Source organism: Puntigrus tetrazona, unplaced genomic scaffold, assembly GCF_018831695.1.
Source record: "Puntigrus tetrazona isolate hp1 unplaced genomic scaffold, ASM1883169v1 S000000003, whole genome shotgun sequence".
NCBI lineage: Eukaryota > Metazoa > Chordata > Actinopteri > Cypriniformes > Cyprinidae > Puntigrus > Puntigrus tetrazona.
In genome coordinates this window covers 1,027,287-1,048,001 of record NW_025047683.1, presented here as the reverse complement: position 1 = coordinate 1,048,001, position 20,715 = coordinate 1,027,287, and the positions used below count along the sequence as shown (strand labels likewise).

The following is a 20,715-nucleotide window of genomic DNA, read 5'->3' as shown; positions in this document are numbered from 1 at the left end:
ATCTCGGCCGGGTTAAGTGCGACTTCTCGACGCTTTCCCACTCGACTCCCGCCTCCTGGAGGAAATTTTTTTCGCTCAAAACCTAAGTCCAGACATCCAGGCGCATATTTCAGACGATCTCGGCCGGGTTAGTGCGACTTCCCGACGCTTTCCCACTCGACTCCCGGCCTCCCTGGAGGAAATTTTTCGCTCAAAACCTAAGTCCAAACATCCAGGCGCATATTTCAGCCGATCTCAGCCGGGTTAAGTGCGACTTCTCGACGCTTTCCCACTCGACTCCCGCCTCCCTGGAGGAAATTTTTTTTGTTCAAAACCTAAGTCCAAACATCCAGGCGCATATTTCAGCCGATCTCAGCCGGGTTAAGTGCGACTTCTCGACGCTTTCCCACTCGACCCCGCCTCCTGGAGGAAATTTTTTCGCTCAAAACCTAAGTCCAGACATCCAGGCGCTTCATCCAGCCGATCTCGGCCGGTTATGCGACTCGGACGCTTTCCCACTCGACTTCTCCACCCTGGAGGATTTTTTTGCTTTCAAAACCTAAGTCCAAACATCCAGGCGCATATTTCAGCCGATCTCAGCCGGGTTAAGCGCGACTTCTCGCTTCTTCCCACTCGACCCCGGCCTCCTGGAGGAAATTTTTTCGCTCAAAACCTAAGTCCAAACATCCAGGCGCATATTTCAGCCGATCTCAGCCGGGTTAAGCGCGACTCGACGCTTTCCCACTCGACCCGGCCTCCTGGAGGAAATTTTTTTTCGCTCAAAACCTAAGTCCAGACATCCAGGCGATATTTCAGACGATCTCGGCCGGGTTAAGCGCGACTTCCCGGACGCTTTCCCACTCGACCCCGCCACCCTGGAGTAAATTTTTTGCTTTCAAAACCTAAGTCCAAACATCCAGGCGCATATTTCAGACGATCTCGGCCGGGTTAAGTGCGACTTCTGACGCTTTCCCACTCGACCCGCCTCCTGGAGGAAATTTTTTTCGCTCAAAACCTAAGTCCAAACATCCAGGCGCATCTCACAGCCGATCTCGCCGCGCAGTAAGCCCCACTTCACGGACGCTTTCCCACTCGACCCCGCCACCCCGGAGGTATTTTTTGCCGCTCAAAACCTAAGTCCAAACATCCAGGCGCATCTCACAGCCGATCTCGCCGCGGTAAGCCCCACTTCACGGACGCTTTTCCCACTCGACCCGCCACCCCGGAGGTATTTTTTAAGCCGCTCAAAACCTAAGTCCAAACATCCAGGCGCATCTCACAGCCGATCTCGCCGCGTGTAAGCCCCACTTCACGGGCGCTTTCCCACTCGACCGCCACCCCGGAGGTATTTTTGCCGCTCAAAACCTAAGTCCAGACATCCAGGCGCATCTCACAGCCGATCTCGGCCGCATGCTAAGCCCCACTTCACGGGCGCTTTCCACTCGACCCACGCCACCCCGGAGGTATTTTTTGCCGCTCAAAACCTAAGTCCAAACATCCAGGCGCATCTCACAGCCGATCTCGGCCGCGTTAAGCCCCACTTCACGGACGCTTTCCCACTCGACCCCCGCCACCCCGGAGGTATTTTTTGCCGCTCAAAACCTAAGTCCAAACATCCAGGCGCATCTCACAGCCGATCTCGGCCGCGTAAGCCCCCACTTCACGGGCGCTTTCCCACTCGACCCGCCACCCCGGAGGTATTTTTTGCCGCTCAAAACCTAAGTCCAAACATCCAGGCGCATCTCACAGCCCATCAAGGCCGGGTTGTTGCGCCACTTCTCGGACGCGCACCTTCACGAACCCCCCCGAGCTCATCTCCAGCCTTACAGACATCCAGGCCCTGCTCACGACCGATCCCCGCCGGCACACCTGCGCCCTCTCGGGCATCACCTCCGGTGCCTCCCGTAGGGACTCTCCGGGGACCCACACCTGTTCTCCGCTCGTGCCCGGTACTCCCACTATTAAGCCGGGTCACTATCTCAGCACAACCGCGGCTCAAAAGAACTGTACACTGGTACCCCCATCGACTTAGGTTTTGGAGGGTTTTTTTCTTCCGAGAGAGGGGAGCCCGCTGCCTCTGGTCCGACCGAGTCAGCCTCTCTCTCGGGCGGCCTCTCCGCTGCTCTCGGTTCCTCTCTCGCCACTGGTACCCCTATCGACTTAGGTTTTGAGGGGTTTTTTTCTTCCGAGAGGGGAGCTCGCTGCCTCTGGCCCGACCGAGCCAGCCTCTCTCGGGCGGCCTCTCCGCTGCCTCCTCGGTTCCTCTCCGCCACTGGTACCCCATCGACTTAGGTTTTGGAGGGGTTTTTTTCTTCCGGAGAGGGGAGCTCGCTGCCTCTGGCCCGACCGAGCCAGCTCTCTCTCTCGGGCGGCCTCTCCGCTGCCTCGGTTCTCCCGCCACTGGTACCCTATCGACTTAGGTTTTGAGGGGTTTTTTTCTTCCGAGAGGGGAGCTCGCTGCCTCTGGCCCGACTGACCGCCTCCGCTGCTCGGACTTGCCTCTCTCCGCTGCCTCTCTCCGCTTCCACTGGTACTCCCGCGCGGAGGAGGGGGTATGCCAGCCCGAGGTCGCCCGGCTGGGCCTCTCTCGGACCGACAAAAAAGATTGGATCTAGGGATGACTTTCAATGGATCGCAGCGAGTGAGCTGCTCTGCCACTTACGAAACTCCTGACCCAGAATCAGGTCGCCTACGAGTCATTTTGCACCACATTCTCCACAAACTCGGTGTTTTGGTCTGAAGTGGGGCGGCGCTGCTGCTCGCCGCACTCGTCCAGTCTCGCACGGGCCTTTCACACCGCGCCCGGAGGGCTGACGGCTATCCGTGGCCAATCGGCACTCGCGCGCGCAACGGTATCGCTGCCTCTTAGGCGGATTCTGACTTAGAGGCGCTCAGTCATAATCCCGCAGATGGTAGCCGCACCAGTGGCTTCTCAGCCAAGCACACGCACTAAATGTCTGAACTCCGCGGTTCCTCTCGTGACTGAGCAGGATTACTATTGCAACGACGCTGTATCAGTAGGGTAAACTAACCTGTCTCACGACGGTCTAAACCCAGCTCACGCTCCCTATTAGTGGGTGAACAATCCAACGCTTGGTGAATTTCTGCTTCACAATGATAGGAAGAGCCGACATCGAAGGGATCAAAAAGCGACGCCGCTTATGAACGCTTGGCCGCCATAAGCCAGTTATCCCTGTGGTAACTTTTCTGACACCTCCTGCTTAAAACCCAAAAAGCCAGAAGGATCGTGAGGCCCCGCTTTCACGGTCCGTATCATACTGAAAATCAAGATCAAGCGAGCTTTTGCCCTTCTGCTCCGCTGGGAGGTTTCTGTCCTCCTGAGCTCGCCTTTAGACACCTGGGCGCTACCGCTTGACAGGTGTACCGCCCCAGTCAAACTCCCCACCTGCCACTGTCCCCGGGACAGGTCGCGCCTGGGTCCGCGTGAGCGGCGCCCGGGCTTGACTCCAGAAGCTTGAGATGCCGCTGGCCTCGCCCCTGCCTCACCGGGTAAGTGAGGAAACGATAAGAGTAGTGGTATTTCAACTTCGGCGCCCGTTCGGGACGGGGCCTCCCACTTATTCTACACCCCTCATGTCTCTTCACAGTGCCAGACTAGAGCCAAGCCCAACAGGGTCTTCTTTCCTCGCTGATTCTGCCAAGCCTGCCTCTTGGCTGTGGTTTCGCTAGATAGCAGGTAGGGACAGTGGGAATCTCGCTCATCCATTCATGCGCTTACTACTATTAGATGACGAGGCATTTGGCTACCTTAAGAGAGCTCATAGTTACTCCCGCCGCTTACCCGCGCTTTCGCTGAATTTCTTCACTTTGACATTCAGAGCACTGGGCAGAAATCACATCACACAACACCCGCCAGCGGGCCTTCGCGATGCTTTGTTTTAATTAAACAGTCGGATTCCCTGGTCCGCACTCAGTTCTAAGCCGCTGCTTGGCGCCGCCGAGGCCCGGCGCGCGTTGGCTACGCGCCATGCCGACGCGCGGGCTGCCCGCCTGACTTCGGGACGGGGCGGACGCGACGCGCCGCGCTGGAGTCCCGACGCGGGCCGTAGCTGGAGTGATCCGCGAGAGGGCCCGCACACGCCAGAGTCGCCGCCACACCCGCGCGCGAGCCCTCTCGCTCGCTCCCTGCCCGCCACGCGATTGTCCTGGGACTTCGCGAGCCTCCACTACCTCCCGACCTGCCTTCACGGCCCGCCTCGAGCTGCCGACCTTCCCCGGACCCGCGAGGGTGGGGAGGACGCCGGACGGACGGAGCGGGCGGAGACGGAGGGGAAGGAGGACGCGGAGACCCCGCGCCACGCGCGAAACGGGAACGGGAAAGGGCGCGCGGGCGGCCGCTTCCCAGTCGAGGCGCGCTGTCCCAGCCCCGCTTCGCACTCTCAGCCCGACCGGCCCAGCCTCTTAGAGCCAATCTCATCCCCGGTTACGGATCTGACTTGCCGACTTCTTTACGCTGCCTTGATCTAACATGCCAGAGGCTGTCTACCTTGGAGACCTGCCGCGGATATGGGTACGCCCGGCGCGAGACTTACACCTTCCCCCGGATTTTCAAGGGCCGACGAGGGCTGACCGACGCCGCCGAAACGCGCGCTTCAGGGCGTGGCCCCTATCTCGGGCGAACCCATTCCAGGTGCCCGCCCTTCACAAAGAAAAGAGAACTCTTCCGGGCCCCCGCCAGCTTCTCCGGTTCGCTTATGCATCGACTGGCGCCTCGCGCCCGCCTCCGCCACTCCGGTTCTGGGATCTGAACCAGACTTCCTTCGATCGGCCGGGGCGACGGAGGCCATCGCCTCCTTCCAACGGCGCGTCGCCATCCCTTAGGACCGACTGACCCATGTTCAACTGCTGTCTACATGGAACCCTTCCACTTCGCCTTCAAAGCCTCGCTTGAATATTTGCTACTACCACCAAGATCTGCACCCGCGCGGCTCCACCCGGCCCGCGCTTCTAGGCTTCAGCGCCACCGCGCGCCTCCTACTCGCCGAGGCGATCTCTGTCTCGACATAACGCGGGTCGTGCCGCCGACGGCCGGTATGGGCCCGACGCCCAGCGCCATCCATTTTCAGGGCTAGTTGATTCGGCAGGTGAGTTGTTACACACTCCTTTAGCGGATTCCGACTTCCATGGCCACCGCCCTGCTGTCTATATCAACCAACACCTTTCTGGGGTCTGATGAGCGCCGGCATCGGGCGCCTTAACCCGCGCTCGTTCATCCCGCAGCGCCAGTTCTGCTTACCAAAAGTGGCCCACTTGGCGCTCTCGTGATTCCACGCCCAGGCTCCAGGCCAGCGAGCCGGGCTTCTTACCCATTTAAAGTTTGAGAATAGGTTGAGATCGCTTTCGCCCCAAGGCCTCTTGTCATTCGCTTACCGGATAAAACTGCTTGTGCGAGCGAGCGCCAGCTATCCTGAGGGAAACTTCGGAGGGAACCAGCTACTAGATGGTTCGATTAGTCTTTCGCCCTATACCAGGTCGGACGACCGATTTGCACGCCAGACCGCTTACGGGCCTCCACCAGAGTTTCCTCTGGCTTCGCCTCTGCCCAGGCATAGTCTACCATCTTTCGGGTACCATCGCGCGCGCCTAGCTCCACCTGCCCGGCGCGTGCGGGCTAGACGGGCCGGTGGTGCGCCGCCGGGCGGGGGATCTCACCTGAGCGGCGGCGCGCCGCCTTCACCTTCATTGCGCCGTGGGGCTCGAGAGACACTTTGACTCGCGCTGACTCTCTTTGGTCCGTGTTTCAAGACGGGTCGGGTGGGTGGCCGACCACCGCGGACTCGAGCGCCACTTGTACGAGGGCCGGATCTCCGCCTCTGGCGGCGCTGGCGCGCGTCGGGACGGACTGAGGACAGTCCGTCCCCGGTCGACGACGCGCTGGGACGGGGGCCCCGCCTCCCGCTGGCCGGCAGGAGAGAAGGCGCGAGGACACTTCCCGCGCCCCGGGTAAGCGCAAAGTCGGAGCGTGGGGGTTTGTAAAGCCGGGCGCCCCGGCTGAGGAGCCGCTGCCACCTTCGCCCCGCCCTTCCTGGCCAAACCGAGCCGGTCGCGCGCACCGCCGGAAGAAGTGCACCCGACGGCGGCCGAAGGCCCGACGGGCGGCGCTCCCGGCCAAGGGATCCGCGCACTCGCGCCTGGCCGCCGGGCCCGCCGAGCTGAATCTCTCCGGCAGACTGCGGCGGACTCCACCCGCTTACTTCTTAGCGTTTCACGCCTGTTGAACTCTCTCAAAGTTCTTTTCAACTTTCCTCACGGTACTTGTCGATCATCGGTCTCGTGCCCGCATTTAGCCTTAGATGGAGTTTACTACCCGCTTTGGGCTGCATTCCCAAGCAACCCGACTCGAAGAACCGCACTCGCGCGGGGAGGGGGCCTGCTACCGCCTCACACCGCCCACGGGCTAAGCTTCCATCAGAAGGACTTGGGCCCCACCCGCGCCGAGAGAGAACGGCCTCTGTACGCCACATGTCCTCGCCGTGGCCCGGGCGGATTCGCGCGTTGGGCTCTTCCCCTCTTCGCCGCCGCTACTGAGGGAATCTCTTGTTAGTTTCTTTTTCTCCGCTTAGTAATATGCTTAAATTCAGCGGGCTGCCTGCCTGATCTGAGGTCGCGGTCGGATATGGGTTAGGAGCGCCGCCGCGCTGCTGCTGCGGGCTGGCCTGAACAGGTCTCTGCTCGCGCGCTGGCAGGGCGCCGAGGGGGCGAGAGACGGAGCGCGAACCTCCACGCACGGACGGAGCGCCCGAGGGGCGGAGGGAGCCGGGGGTCCACGCCGGCGGGCGACGGAGGTGGCAGACACCACCGAAGCCGCCGAGAGGAGGACGCCGCCGTCCTCAGACGCTTGGGGGACGCTGACTCTCTCGTGGAGGGGGAAGCCGAGGAAGCGCTGACTTCGCCGAGGAGGCGGCGCCCGTGGCGGTCTGCACTTGGGAGGACGGAGGGAGCGGGAAGCCTCTGCGACTTTCCCAGCCGCGACCCGGAGGTCCCGATCGATGGGGTGCGACCAGACAGGCGTGGCCCGGACGGACCCGGGCCGCAGCGCGCTCGGGCGTCGGCGATCGGCGTGTCCTGCACCACATTAGTTCTCGTGAGCTGGCTGCGCTTCTTCATCGACGACGAGCCGAGTGATCCACCGCTAAGAGTCGTGGCGCGCTTGAGTTTAGCGCCCGGAGGCGAGGCCGAACCGCACAGGCTTGTGGGTTCAAAATACAAAGGGTCGCCTCGGACGGGCGCCTCGAGAGGGGGACTTCTCAACCCACGGTCCCAAGGCCTGCTGGGTACCCGCCTGGGTTGGCAAAGCAAAGTCTTCAGAGGCTCACAGCTCGCCCCTGCACCCCCGTGCTGGCGGGTGGGGCGCCGCGTAGGTTGCTCAAGCCTCCGCGGGAGGTGCGCTGCTCTCCCCAGGAACGGCGCTCCTTCTCGCGGATCCTCTCTCCGCTCTGCCTTAGGTTTTTGTGTGGTTCTTTTGCTGCCTTGGATGTTTGAGCGGCAGACTCTCTCGGCCACGGCCGCTGGAACATAGAGTAAAATAGGATAGAGGTTTTTTACCCCGGACGGGCGCCTCCTTCGCGGGAGGAGACTTTGAACCCACGGTCCCGGAGGCCGTGGCGGGTACTGGCCAGGGTTCTGCTCGGCCCCGCCGCTGGAAAGCAGGGGGCCCGCCGAGTGCAGCGACAGCCAAGTTCTCTCGGATCTCTCTCTCTCCCTTTAGGTTTTTGTGCGTTCTTTTGCTGCTTTGGGTTTTTGCGCTGCAGACCTCTCGGCCACGGCCGCTGGATCATAGAGTAAAATAGGATAGAGGCTTTTTACTCTCGACGGGCGCTCCTTCTTCGGAGGAGACTTTGAACCCACGGTCCCGGAGGCCGTGGCGGTACTCGCCAGGCTCTTCGGCTCAGCCCCGCCGCTGGAAAGCAGGGGCTGCCACGAGTGCAGCGACAGCCAAGTTCTCTCGGATCTCTCTCTCTCGCCCTTTAGGTTTTTGTGCGTGGTTCTTTTGCCGCTTTGGGTTTTTTGAGCGGCAGACTTCTCGGCCACGGCCGCTGGATCATAGAGCAAAATAGATAGAGGTTTTTTTACTCCCGACGGGCGCCTCCTTCGCGGGAGGAGACTTCTGAACCCACGGTCCCGAGGCCGTGGCGTGGTACTCGCCAGGGCCCGCCCGCCCCGCCGCTGGAAAGCAGGGGCTCGCCGAGTGCAGCGACAGTCATGGGCGCCGCGTAGGTTGCTCAAGCTCCGCGGGAGGTGCGCTGCCCTCCCAGGGGAACGGCGCCTCTCTCGCGGATCTCTCTCCGCTTCTGCCTTTAGGTTTTTGTGCGTTCTTTTGCCGCCTTGGGTTTTTGAGCGCAGACCTCTCGGCCACGCCGCTGGATCATAGAGTAAAATAGGATAGAGGTTTTTTACTCCCGACGGGCGCCTCCTTCGCGGGAGGAGACTGAACCCACGGTCCCGAGGCCGTGTGGTACTCGCCAGGCCCTGCTCAGCCCCGCCGCTGGAAGCGGGGGCCGCCGAGTGCAGCGACAGTCAAGTTCCTTTTTCTTCGCGCGCCTGCGCCGCCGTGCTCCGGAGGGAGAGGCCGCGCGAGCCGCCGCCGCCTCTGCCGCGCACTCCGGAGCTTGAGACGGGGAGGTGGGCTTAGGCCTCGCCCGGGGCGGTTTCGCTTGATCGGGCCGGCCGAGCAATGATCCTTCCGCAGGTTCACTCTACGGAAACCTTTGTTACGATTTCTACTTCTCTAGATAGTCAAGTTTGATCGCCTTCCGGCGCCCGCCAGAGCTCCCGCGAGGGTCACCGCGGGCCGGGTCCGAGGACTCTCACTAAACCATCCAATCGGTAGCGACGGGCGGTGTGTGTACAAAGGGCAGGGACTTAATCAACGCGAGCTTATGACCCAAGGCGCCACTGGGAATTCCTCGATGGGAAAGAGTTTCAACTCCCAGTCCCGATCACGAGCGGGTTCAGCTGGTTACCCGCGCCTCGGCGCAGGGGTAGACACACGCTGATCCGCCCCATTGTGGCGCGCGTGGGCAGCCCCTCGGACATCTAAGGGCATCACAGACCTGTTATTGTCTCCATCTCGCGTGGGCTGAACGCCACTTGTCCTCTAAGAAGTTTTTGACGCCACCCAAGTGGCCGCGCCACCATTTAGTGCCGGAGTCTCGCTCGCTATCGGAATGAAATCCAGACAAATCGCCCACCAACTAAGAACGGCCATGCACCACCACCCACAGAATCGAGAAAGAGCTATCAATCTGTCAATCTTTCTCCGTGTCCGGCCGGGTGAGGTTTCCTGTTGAGTCAAATTGCCGCAGGCTCCACTCCTGGTGGTGCCTTCCGCCAATTTAAGTTTCAGCTTTGCAACCATACTCCCGGAACCCAAAGACTTCGTGGTTTCTGCACGCTGCCCGGGCGGTCATGGGAATAACGCCGCCGATCGCGGGTCGGCATCGCTTACGGTCGGAACTACGACGGTATCTGATCGCCTTCAACCTCCGACTTTCGTTTTGATTAATGAAAACATTCTTGGCAAATGTTGCGCTTCGCCCGCCTTGCGCCGTCCAAGAATTTCACTTAGCGCGCAATACGCATGCCCCGCCGCCCTCTTCTGATCATGGCCCGGTTCCAGAAACTCACAAAATAGAACCGAGTCTCATTCCATTATTCCTAGCTGCGTATTCAGCGGCGACGCCGCCTGCTTTGAACACTCTAATTTTTTCAAAGTAAACGCTTTGGTTCTCGGACTGACACCCAGCCAAGGGCATCCGGGCGCTGAGGCAGGGACTGGACGGGGTGGTCGCCTCGGCGGACTGGGCCAGCCAGATCCTTAGATCCAACTACACGCAGCTTTTTAACTGCAGCAACTTTAATATACGCTATTGGAGCTGGAATTACCGCGCTGCTGGCACCAGATTTGCCTCCAATGGGTCCTCGCCATGTGTTTAAGATACGCTATTCCAATTATAGGCCTCAAAGAGACCTGTATTGTTATTTTTCGCCACTACTTCTCCGAGCCGGAAATGGGTAATTTGGCGCGCTGCTGCCTTCCTGGATGTGGTAGCCGCTTCTCAGGCTCCTCTCCGAATCGAACCCTGATTCCCGCCACCCGTGGTCACCATGGTAGGCGCCTGATGTACCATCGAAAGTTGATAGGGCAGACACTCGACGAATCGCCGCCACGCCGCGAAGGGCGAAGCGATCGCCCGAGGTTATCTAGAGTCACCAAAGGTACCGGTCCGAGGACGGATCGCCCGGGGGCCCGGATGGGCTTTTGGATCTGATAAATGCATCGCATGCTCAGCCTCCCGCCTCGCGAGGAGAGGCGGCCGCCCGGCCGGCGCCGCTTGGCATGTATTAGCTCTGGAATTGCCACAGTTATCCAAGGCACCGGGTGGAGCGATCAAAGGGACTATAACTGATTTAATGAGCCATTCGCAGTTTCACTGTACCGCCGTAGTACTTAGACCTGCATGGCTTAATCTTTGAGACAAGCATATGTTACTGGCAGGATCAACCAGGTAACCCCTGTGGGTCGAGGGACTTCAACCGACGCCGGGCGCTGCTTTTGCCTACACACGGGTCTCAGTCCGCTTGAGGAGGGGGCCTGGGCAGACTCTCGCTTGACCTCGGCTAAGACCGCCGCCATAGGGCGACGCGCTGCTCGAACCCCGGCGGGGTCGCCGCTGGGGTGGGTGGCCGCTGGGATCGCGCTTACGCCGGAAAAGTGTGTTTCACGGGACGGGGTACTCGCCGCGCGCGCCTGGACGCGCTGCGCGCTTCTGCTCTCCACGCCCGCCGGTGACGGACTTCTGCGCTCTGACCGCCGCCTAGGCCTCCTCCGAGCGGGGTTCGCGCGCTTTCCTCGGGCTGAGGGGGCCTGCTCGTAATGAACGCCCAAATTGCCCGGCGCGCGCAGCGTCAAAGCCCAAACGTAAACCCATTGCACGCCGTGCCTGCCAGGCACTCCCGATCGGCAAGGCAGCGGCGCTGGCCGGGTGGGGTCTCTAGGCTAGGGCGCGCCGCGCCTCCAATCGATCACGCTTCGGCCGAGGGGACGCTCGCCGCCGAACGCCCTCTCTCTCGGCGTCTGTGTCCGTGTTTCAGGTGAAGCGCTCGATAGCTCTCGCCCCGGAGCTTCAGAAAGATTGCGCTCAAAACCTAAGTCGATATGGACTTAGCCGCTTTTTTTTTTTTTTCGCCAGAGACTAAGTCCACAAAAACACGCGCTCACCAAAATCGTACCCATGTAAAAGTTGTTCTGTGTAAACGGCCACCTCCAGGGTCGCGGGAAAATTTGAATCATGCCCGGAGGAGGCCTCTCGGTCGGCCTGACTCGAGCCTCGGAGGGTATGGAAGTCGGACCTTTCCTCGGTTGACTTAGTGCAATTTTCAAACGAAAATCATCCAGGCGCTTTCATCCGACCGATCGAGTCCGGTTATGCGCTTTCCCGACGCTTTCCCACTCGACTTCGCCGGCCCTGGAGGAAATTTTTTTCGCTTCAAAACCTGGTTCAAACATCCAGGCGCTTCATCCGACCGATCGAGTCCGTTATGCGCGCTTCCCGGACGCTTTCCACTCGACTTCGCCGCCGCCCTGGAGGAAATTTTTTTCGCTTCAAAACCTAAGTCCAAACATCCAGGCGCCATCCACCGACGAGTCCGGGTTAAGTGCGCCTCCCGGACGCTTTCCACTCGACTTCGCCGCCCTGGAGGAAATTTTTTTTCGCTTCAAAACCTAAGTCCAAACATCCAGGCGCGTCATCCACCGACGAGTCCGGTTATGCGCGCTTCCCGACGCTTTCTCACTCGACTTCGCCGCCCTGGAGGAAATTTTTTTGCTCAAAACCTAAGTCCAAACATCCAGGCGCTTCATCCACCGATCGAGTCCGGTTGGCGCGCTTTCCCGACGCTTTCCCACTCGACTTCGCGCCGGCCCTGGAGGAAATTTTTTTCGCTTCAAAACCTAAGTCCAAACATCCAGGCGCTTTCATCCGACCGACGAGTCCGGTTATGCGCTTTCCCGACGCTTTCCCACTCGACTTCGCCGCCCTGGAGGAAATTTTTTTGCGTTTCAAAACTAAGTCCAAACATCCAGGCGCTTTCATCCAGCCGATCGAGTCCGGGTTATGCGCCTTCCCGGACGCTTTCCCACTCGGACTTCACGGCCCTGGAGGAAATTTTTTTTTGCTTTCAAAACCTAAGTCCAAACATCCAGGCGCTATTTCCAGATTTATCTCGCCGGTTATGCGACTTCCCGACGCTTTCCCACTCGACTTCCCGCCACCCTGGAGGAAATTTTTTGCTTCTTTCAAACCTAAGTCCAAACATCCAGGCGCTATTCCAGATTTATCTCGGCCATTAAGGCGATTCTCGACGCTTTCCCACTCAACTTCGCCACCCTGGAGGAAATTTTTTTTGCCAAAACCTAAGTCCAAACATCAGGCGCATATTTCAGATTTATCTCGACGCTTATGCGACTTCCTGACGCTTCCCACCACCCTGGGAGGAAATTTTTTTGCTTTCAAAACCTAAGTCCAAACATCCAGGCGCATATTTCAGACGATCTCGCCGGTTATGCGCACTTCCTGACGCTTTCCCACTGACTTCTCCCACCCTGGAGGATTTTTTTTTGCTTTCAAAACCTAAGTCCAAACATCCAGGCGCATATTTCAGATTTATCTCGGCCGGTTATGCGACTTCCCGACGCTTTCCCACTCGACTTCGCCACCCTGGAGGATTTTTTTGCTTTCAAAACCTAAGTCCAAACATCCAGGCGCATATTTCAGATTTATCTCGGCCGGTTATGCGACTTCCCGACGCTTTCCCACTCGACTTCCGCCACCCTGGAGGATTTTTTTTCTCGCTTTCAAAACCTAAGTCCAGACATCCAGGCGCATATTTCAGCCGATCTCGGCCGGGTTATGCGACTTCCCGGACGCTTTCCCACTCGACTTCTCCACCCTGGAGGTATTTTTTGCTGTCAAAACCTAAGTCCAGACATCCAGGCGCATATTTCAGCCGATCTCGGCCGGGTTATGCGATTCTTCGGACGCTTTTCCCACTCGACTCCTCCACCCTGGAGGATTTTTTTTGCTTTCAAAACCTAAGTCCAAACATCCAGGCGCATATTTCAGCCGATCTCGGCCGGGTTGCGCGACTTCCTCGACGCTTTCCCACTCGGACTTCTCCACCCTGGAGGATTTTTTTTTGCGCTCAAAACTCTAAGTCCAGACATCCAGGCGCTTTCAGCCGATCTCGCCGGTTATGCAGCGTACTTCTCGCTTTCCCACTCGACCCTCACCCTGGAGGATTTTTTGCCGCCTTACGCCCAGACATCCAGGCGCTACAGCCGATCAAGGCCGGGTTAAGACACTTCTCGGACACACACATTTACGAACCCCCGTGTCTGGATTTCAATTTTCCAAAGGGCCTGGGCCTCACACATTAACCCCAACGCAGTAACACTTTAATGGGCATCGCTTTTATTTCATTCTCGCCTGGATGAATGTTTTACAAAGGGCCTGCGCCACAGACTAACCTTTACACACTAACACCTTATTGGGCATAATTTTTTCTATAAAGGCCCTGGATGAATGTTTTCTATAAGGCCTGCGCTCACAGACTAACCTCATCACAATATACACTTATGTGGGCATGATTTTATTCTATAAAGGCCCTGATGAATGTTTTCTATAAGGCCTGCGCTCACAGACTAACCCCATCACAATAATACTTTATTTGGGCATGATTTTATTTAAAAAGGCCCTGGATGAATGTTTTCTACAAAGGCCTGCGCTCACAGACTAACCTGACACAGTAGCGCTCTTATTGGGCATGATTTTATTTAATAAAGGCCCTGGAGGAATGTTTTCTATAAGGCCTGCACTCACAGACTAACCCCATCACAATAATACTTATTTGGGCATGATTTTATTCTATAAAGGCCCTGGATGAATGTTTTCTATAAGGCCTGCGCTCACAGACTAACCCTCCTATCACAATAACACTTATTTGGGCATGATTTTATTTAATAAAGGCCCTGGATGAATGTTTTCTATAAGGCCTGCGCCACAGACTAACCCCATCACAATAACACTTATTTGGGCATGATATTATTTAATAAAGGCCCTGGATGAATGTTTTACAAAGGGCCTGCGCTCACAGACTAACCCTCCTACACAGTAACACCTTATTGGGCATGATTTTATTTAATAGAGACTCCTGGATGAATGTTTTCTATAAGGCCTGCGCTCACAGACTAACCCCATCATAATAATACTTATTTGGGCATGATTTTATTTAATAAAGGCCCTGATGAATGTTTTCTATAAGGCTCATGCACAGACTAATTTTAACCCCTAATTTTAATTTAATTTTTAACTCCTAGTTTTAATTCCTAATTTTAATTTTAATTTTAATTTTAATTTAACCCTAATTTTAATTTTAATTTTAATTTTAATTTTTTAGTTTTAATTTTAATTTTAATTTTAATTTTAGCCCTAATTTTAATTTAAATTTAAATTTTAATTTTTTAATTTTAATTTTAGTTTTAAACCTAACCCTAACCTTAACCCTAACCCTAACCCTAACCCTAACCTTATTGGGCATGATTTTACTCTATAAAGGCCCTGGGTGACAGTTTTACACAGGGCCTGGGGTCACAGACTAACCCTATCACAATAGCACTTATTTGGGCATGTTTTTATTTAATAAAGGCCCTGATTGAATGTTTTCTATAAGGCCTGCGCTCACAGACTAACCTGACACAGTAACGCTTCATTGGGCATGATTTTATTTAATAAAGGCCCTGGAACAATGTTTTCTATAAGGCCTGCGCCACAGACTAACCCGACACAGTAACTCTTTGTTGGGCATGATTTTACTTAATAAAGGCCCTGGAAAATGTTTTCTATAAGGCCTGCGCCACAGACTAACCCACACAGTAACGCTTTATTGGGCATGATTTTATTTAATAAAGGCCCTGGAAAAATGTTTTCTATAAGGCCTGCGCTCACAGACTAACCCGACACAGTAACGCTTCATTGGGCATGATTTTATTTAATAAAGGCCCTGGAACAATGTTTTCTATAAGGCCTGCGCCACAGACTAACCTGACACAGTAACTCTTTGTTGGGCATGATTTTACTTAATAAAGGCCCTGGAAAATGTTTTCTATAAGGCCTGCGCCACAGACTAACCCGACACAGTAACGCTTTATTGGGCATGATTTTATTTAATAAAGGCCCTGGAAAAATGTTTTATAAGGCCTGCGCCACAGACTAACTCCACACAGTAACGCTTCATTGGGCATGATTTTATTTAATAAAGGCCCTGATGATAGTTTTCTTAAGGCCTGCGCCACAGACTAACCCGACACATTAACGCTTTATTGGGCATGATTGTATTTAATAAAGGCCCTGATGAATGTTTTCTATAAGGCCTGCGCTACAGACTAACCCCGACACAGTAACTCTTCATTGGGCATGATTTTATTTAATAAAGGCCTCTGATGAATGTTTTGTATAAGGCCTGCCTCACAGACTAACCCGACACAGTAACTCTTTATTGGGCGTGATTTTATTTAATAAAGGCCCTGGAAAATGTTTTCTATAAGGCCTGCGCCACAGACTGACCCCGACACAGTAACTCTTTATTGGGCATGATTTTATTTAATAAAGGCCCTCGATGAATGTTTTCTATAAGGCCTGCGCCACTGACTAACCTCTGCTATAATAACACTCTTATGGGCATGATTTTATTTAATTAAGGCCCTGATGACAGTTTTCTTTAAGGCCTACCTCACAGACTAACCTGACACAGTAACTCTTTATTGGGCGTGATTTTATTTAATAAAGGCCCTGGAAAATGTTTTTCTATAAGGCCTGCGCCACAGACTAACCCGACACAGTAACGCTTTATTGGGCGTGATTTTATTTAATAAAGGCCTCGATGAATGTTTTTCTATAAGGCCTGCGCCACAGACTAACCTCCACACAGTAACTCTTATTGGGCGTGATTTTATTTAATAAAGGCCCTGGAAAATGTTTTCTATAAGGCCTGCGCCACAGACTGACTCCCACACAGTAACTCTTTATTGGGCATGATTTTATTTAATAAAGGCCCTCATGAATGTTTTCTATAAGGCCTGCGCCACTGACTAACCTCACATATAATAACACTTTATGGGCATGATTTTATTTAATTAAGGCCCTGATGACAGTTTTCTTTAAGGCCTACCTCACAGACTAACCCGACACAGTAACTCTTTATTGGGCGTGATTTTATTTAATAAAGGCCCTGGAAAATGTTTTTCTATAAGGCCTGCGCTACAGACTAACCCCGACACAGTAACGCTTTATTGGGCGTGATTTTATTTAATAAAGGCCCTGGAAAAATGTTTTCTATAAGCACTGCGCTCACTGACTAACCTCTGCTATAATAATACTTTTATGGGCATGATTTTATTTAATAAAGGCCCTGATGACAGTTTTCTTAAGGCCTGCGCCACAGACTAACCCGACACAGTAACTTTTTTGTTGGGCATGATTTTACTTAATAAAGGCCCTGGAAAATGTTTTCTATAAGGCCTGCGCCACAGACTAACCCGACACAGTAACGCTTTATTGGGCATGATTTTATTTAATAAAGGCCCTGGAAAAATGTTTTCTATAAGGCCTGCGCCACAGACTAACCCGACAGTAACGCTTATTGGGCAAGGATTTTTATTTAATAAAGGCCTGATAAATGTTTTTTAAGGCTCACGCCACAGACTAACTCCTGCTAGCAATAATAATTTTATGGGCATGGATTTTATTTGTGACAAAGGCCCTGATGACAGTTTTTGCTACCTGCCTCTCAGACTAAATCGGCACAGTAACTTTTATTGGCGTGATTTTTATTTACTAAAAGGCCCTGGAAAAAGGTTGTATAAGGCCTGCGCCAGACTAACCCACTCCATTAACTCTTTATTGGGCATGATTTTATTGTACAGCGTCCCGGCGAATCGCCTTTCTTCTATAAGGCTCTGCGCCACAGACTAACCTGGCCAACAACAGGGATTTGGGTGGCTGATTTTATTTATTAAAAGGCCCTGGATGAATGTTTTTCACAAAGGCCTGCGCCAGACGCCTCACAGCAGCGACGCTGGGCAGGGCAACAAATTTCCCCAGTTTTTAGAGAAAAAAAAAAAAAAAATTAAAGTTGATAAAGTTGCTCCTGCAAACGGCCACCTCCGGGGGGTCAAGGAAATTGAATCGCGCCCGGGAAGAGGCCTCCCGGTCGGCCTGACTCGGAGCCTCGAGGGTATGGAAGTCGGACTTCTCGGTTGACCCGGCGCAATTTCAAATGAAAATCATCCAGGCGATATTTCAGCCGCCGACCAGCCGGCTAAGGCGACTTCGGACGCTTTCCCACTGACCCCGGCCTCCTGGAGAAATTTTCGCTCAAACCCAAGTCCAAACATCCAGGCGCATATTTGCCGCCGATCTCAGCTGGTTATACGCGACTCGGACTTCCCACTCCGACCCGCCTCCTGGAGGTGCCTGCTCAAAACCTAAGTCCAAACATCTATAGTGGCGCATATTTCAGTTTTCGATCTCGCCGGCTATGCGACTTCTCGACGCTTCCCACTCCGGACTTCGCCTCCTGGAGGAAATTTTTTCGTCAAAACCAAGTCCAAACATCCAGGCGATATTTCAGCCGGATCCCCGCCGGTTAAGTGCGACTTCTCGACGCTTTCCCACTGAGACCTGCCTCCTGAGGAAATTTTCGCTCAAAACGGTCCAAACATCCAGCATATTTCAGCCGATCTCAGCCGGGTTAAGTGCGACTCGACGCTTTCCCACTCGACCGCCTCCCGGAGGAAATTTTTTCGTTCAAAACTCAAACCAAAAGATCCAGGCGCATATTTCAGTTTGCCGATCTCAGCCGAAGGCGCGACTTCTCGACGCTTCTTCCCACTCGGACCCGCCTCCTGGAGGAAATTTTTTGCTTTCAAACCTAAGTCCAGACATCCAGGCGCTTCATCCAGCCGATCTCGGGCCGGGTTAAGTGCACTTCCGGACGCTTCACTCGGACTTCCACCCTGGAGGAGGATTTTTTTTTGCTTTCAAAACCTAAGTCCAAACATCCAGGCAGAGCTTTCCAAATGATTCAGCCGTTAAGTGCCACTGGACGCTTCCCACTCGACTCTCGCCTCCCTGGGAGGAAATTTTTTCGTCTAAAAACCTGGTTCAAACATCCAGGCTTATATTTCAGTTTATCTCAGCCGGGTTAAGTGCCACTTCTCGGACGCTTTCCACTCGACCCGGCCTCCTGGGAGGAAATTTTTTTCGCTCAAAACCTGGGTCCAGACATCCAGGCGTATATTTCAGATTTCCATCTCGGCCAAGGCACTTCCGGACGCTTTCCCACCACTTCACCCTGGAGTAAATTTTTTTGCTTTCAAAACTCAAGTCCAAATATCCAGGCGCTATTTCAGGACGCATCTCGCCGGGTAAGTGCGACTCGACGCTTTCTCACTCGACCGCCTCCCTGGAGGAAATTTTTTCGCCTGCAACCTAAGTCCAAACATCCAGGCGCATCCACAGCCGATCTCGGCCAAGTAAGCCCCACTTCACGGACGCTTTTCCCACTCGACTTCGCCACCGGAGGTATTTTTTGCCAAGCCAAAACCTAAGTCCAAACATCCAGGCATCTCACAGCCGATCTCACTATGGCTTCCCACTTCACGGACGCTTTTCTCACCCAATTTCGCCAATTTTGAGGCCATTTTTTGCTGTCTAAAACCTAAGTCCAAAACATCCAGGGCGCATCCGCCAGCCGATCCGGCCGCTATGGCCCGCCACTTCACGTGGCGCTTTTCCCACTGACCGCCACCCCGAGGTATTTTTGCCAGTCGAAACCATCCAAACATCCAGGCGCATCCGCCCATCAAGGCCGGGTTGCGCCACTTCGACGCGCACCTTCACGTAACTCCCGAGCCCATCTCCAGCCTTACAGACATCCAGGCCCTGCTCACGCATCGGATCCCCGCCGGTGACACTCTGGCGCCTCTCGGCATCACCTCAAAAGCCCTCCTGTAGGGACTCCGGGGACCCACACCTGTTCTCCGTCAGGCCTCGGTACTCCCACTATTAAGCCGGGGTCACTTATCTCAGCAATAAACGCGCTTCTCCTCAAAAGAACTGTGCACTGGTACCCCCATCGACTTAGGTTTTGGAGGGGCTTTTTCTTCCGAGAGGAGCTCACTGCCTCCCATTCACCGAGTCAGCTTTCTCTCGGGCGGCCTTCCCAGCTGCCTCTGGGTTCCTTCTCGCCACTCGTACCCCCATCGACTTTAGCCTTGGAGGGGTTTTTTCTTCCTCTCCGAGAGGGGAGTCATGGCCTCTCTGGTCCCCACTAAAGCCAGCCTCTTTCCCGGGCGGCCTTCCGCTGCCTCGGTTCCTCTCTCGCACTGGTACCTCGCGATCGACTTAGGTTTGAGGGGTTTTTTCTTCCTGAGAGGGGAGCCCGCTGCTCCCTCTGGTCCGACTGAAACAGTTTCCTCTCGCGGCCTCTCCCGCTGCCTCGGTTCCTCCGCCCACTGGTACCCCTATCGACTTAGGTTTTGGAGGGTTTCTTTTTTCTCTGGAGAGGGAGCTGCCTCTGTCCGACTTTAATTCGCCCTCCGCCCGCTCGACTCTGCCTCTTCTCTGCCACTTCGCCACTGGTACCCCGCGCGGAGGAGGGGGTATGCTGTAGCCCGAGGTCGCCCCGCTGGGCCTCCTCCTCGGACCGGAGCAAAAGATTGGATCTAGGATGACTTTCAATGATCGCAGCGAGTGAGCTGTCGCTACTCTACGAAACTCCTGACCCAGAATCAGGTCGCCTACCAGCCATTTCGGCACCTACTTCCAAACTCGGTGTTTTGGTCTGGCGGCGCGCTGCTCGCCGCACTCCGGTCCAGTCTCGCACGGCCTTCTCACCGCTACCCGAGGGCGACGCCATCCGCGGGCCAATCGGCACGCGCGCAACGGCATCGCTGCTCTAGGCGGATTCGACTTAGAGAAGCGCTCAGTCATAATCCGCAGATGAAGCTGCACGCGCGGCTTCTCAGCCAAGCACACGACCAAATGTCTGAAACCCGCGGTTCCTCCGTGATTGAGCAGGATTAATAGCTGCAACGACGCCACGGTAGGGTAAACCAACCTGTCTCACGACGGTTCAAACCAGCCTACGTTCCTATTAGTGCGGGAACAATCCAACGCTTTGGTGAATTCTGCCTACAATGATAGGAAGAGCGACATCGGAGATCGTGTTTAATGCCATATGAACGCTGGTCGCCATAAGCCAGTTATCCCTAACTTCTTCTGACACCTCCGCTTAAAACCCAAAGCGCCAGAAGGATCGCGAGGCCCCGCTTTCACGGTCCGTATCATACTGAAAATCGGGCGATCGGGCTTTAGCTTTGCCTCTGGTCGCGAGGTTTGTCCTCCTGAGCTCGCTTTAGACACCTGGCGCTTACCGCTTGACAGGGAAATGCCCAGGCCAAACTCCTCCACTCGCCACTGTCCCCGACAGGTCGCCGCTTCCGGGTCAGCGTGAGCTGGGTGCCCGGGCTTGGATCAGAAGCTTGATTACCGGGCTCGCCTCCCTGCCCCACCAGGAAGAGGAAACGATGCGAGCAGGGTGATTTCAACTTCGGTGCCTGCTCGACGGGCCTCCACTCTATTCTACACACCCTGC

At 55.2% G+C, this 20,715-nt stretch overlaps 1 non-coding gene across 1 annotated transcript; it reads right to left on the bottom strand.

The window, feature by feature from the left end:
- Positions 1–2,576: 2,576 nt before the first annotated feature.
- On the bottom strand, positions 2,577–6,607 carry LOC122332104. The gene has a single exon (XR_006248449.1). It is a non-coding gene; the product is annotated as a 28S ribosomal RNA (ribosomal RNA).
- Positions 6,608–20,715: the final 14,108 nt, after the last annotated feature.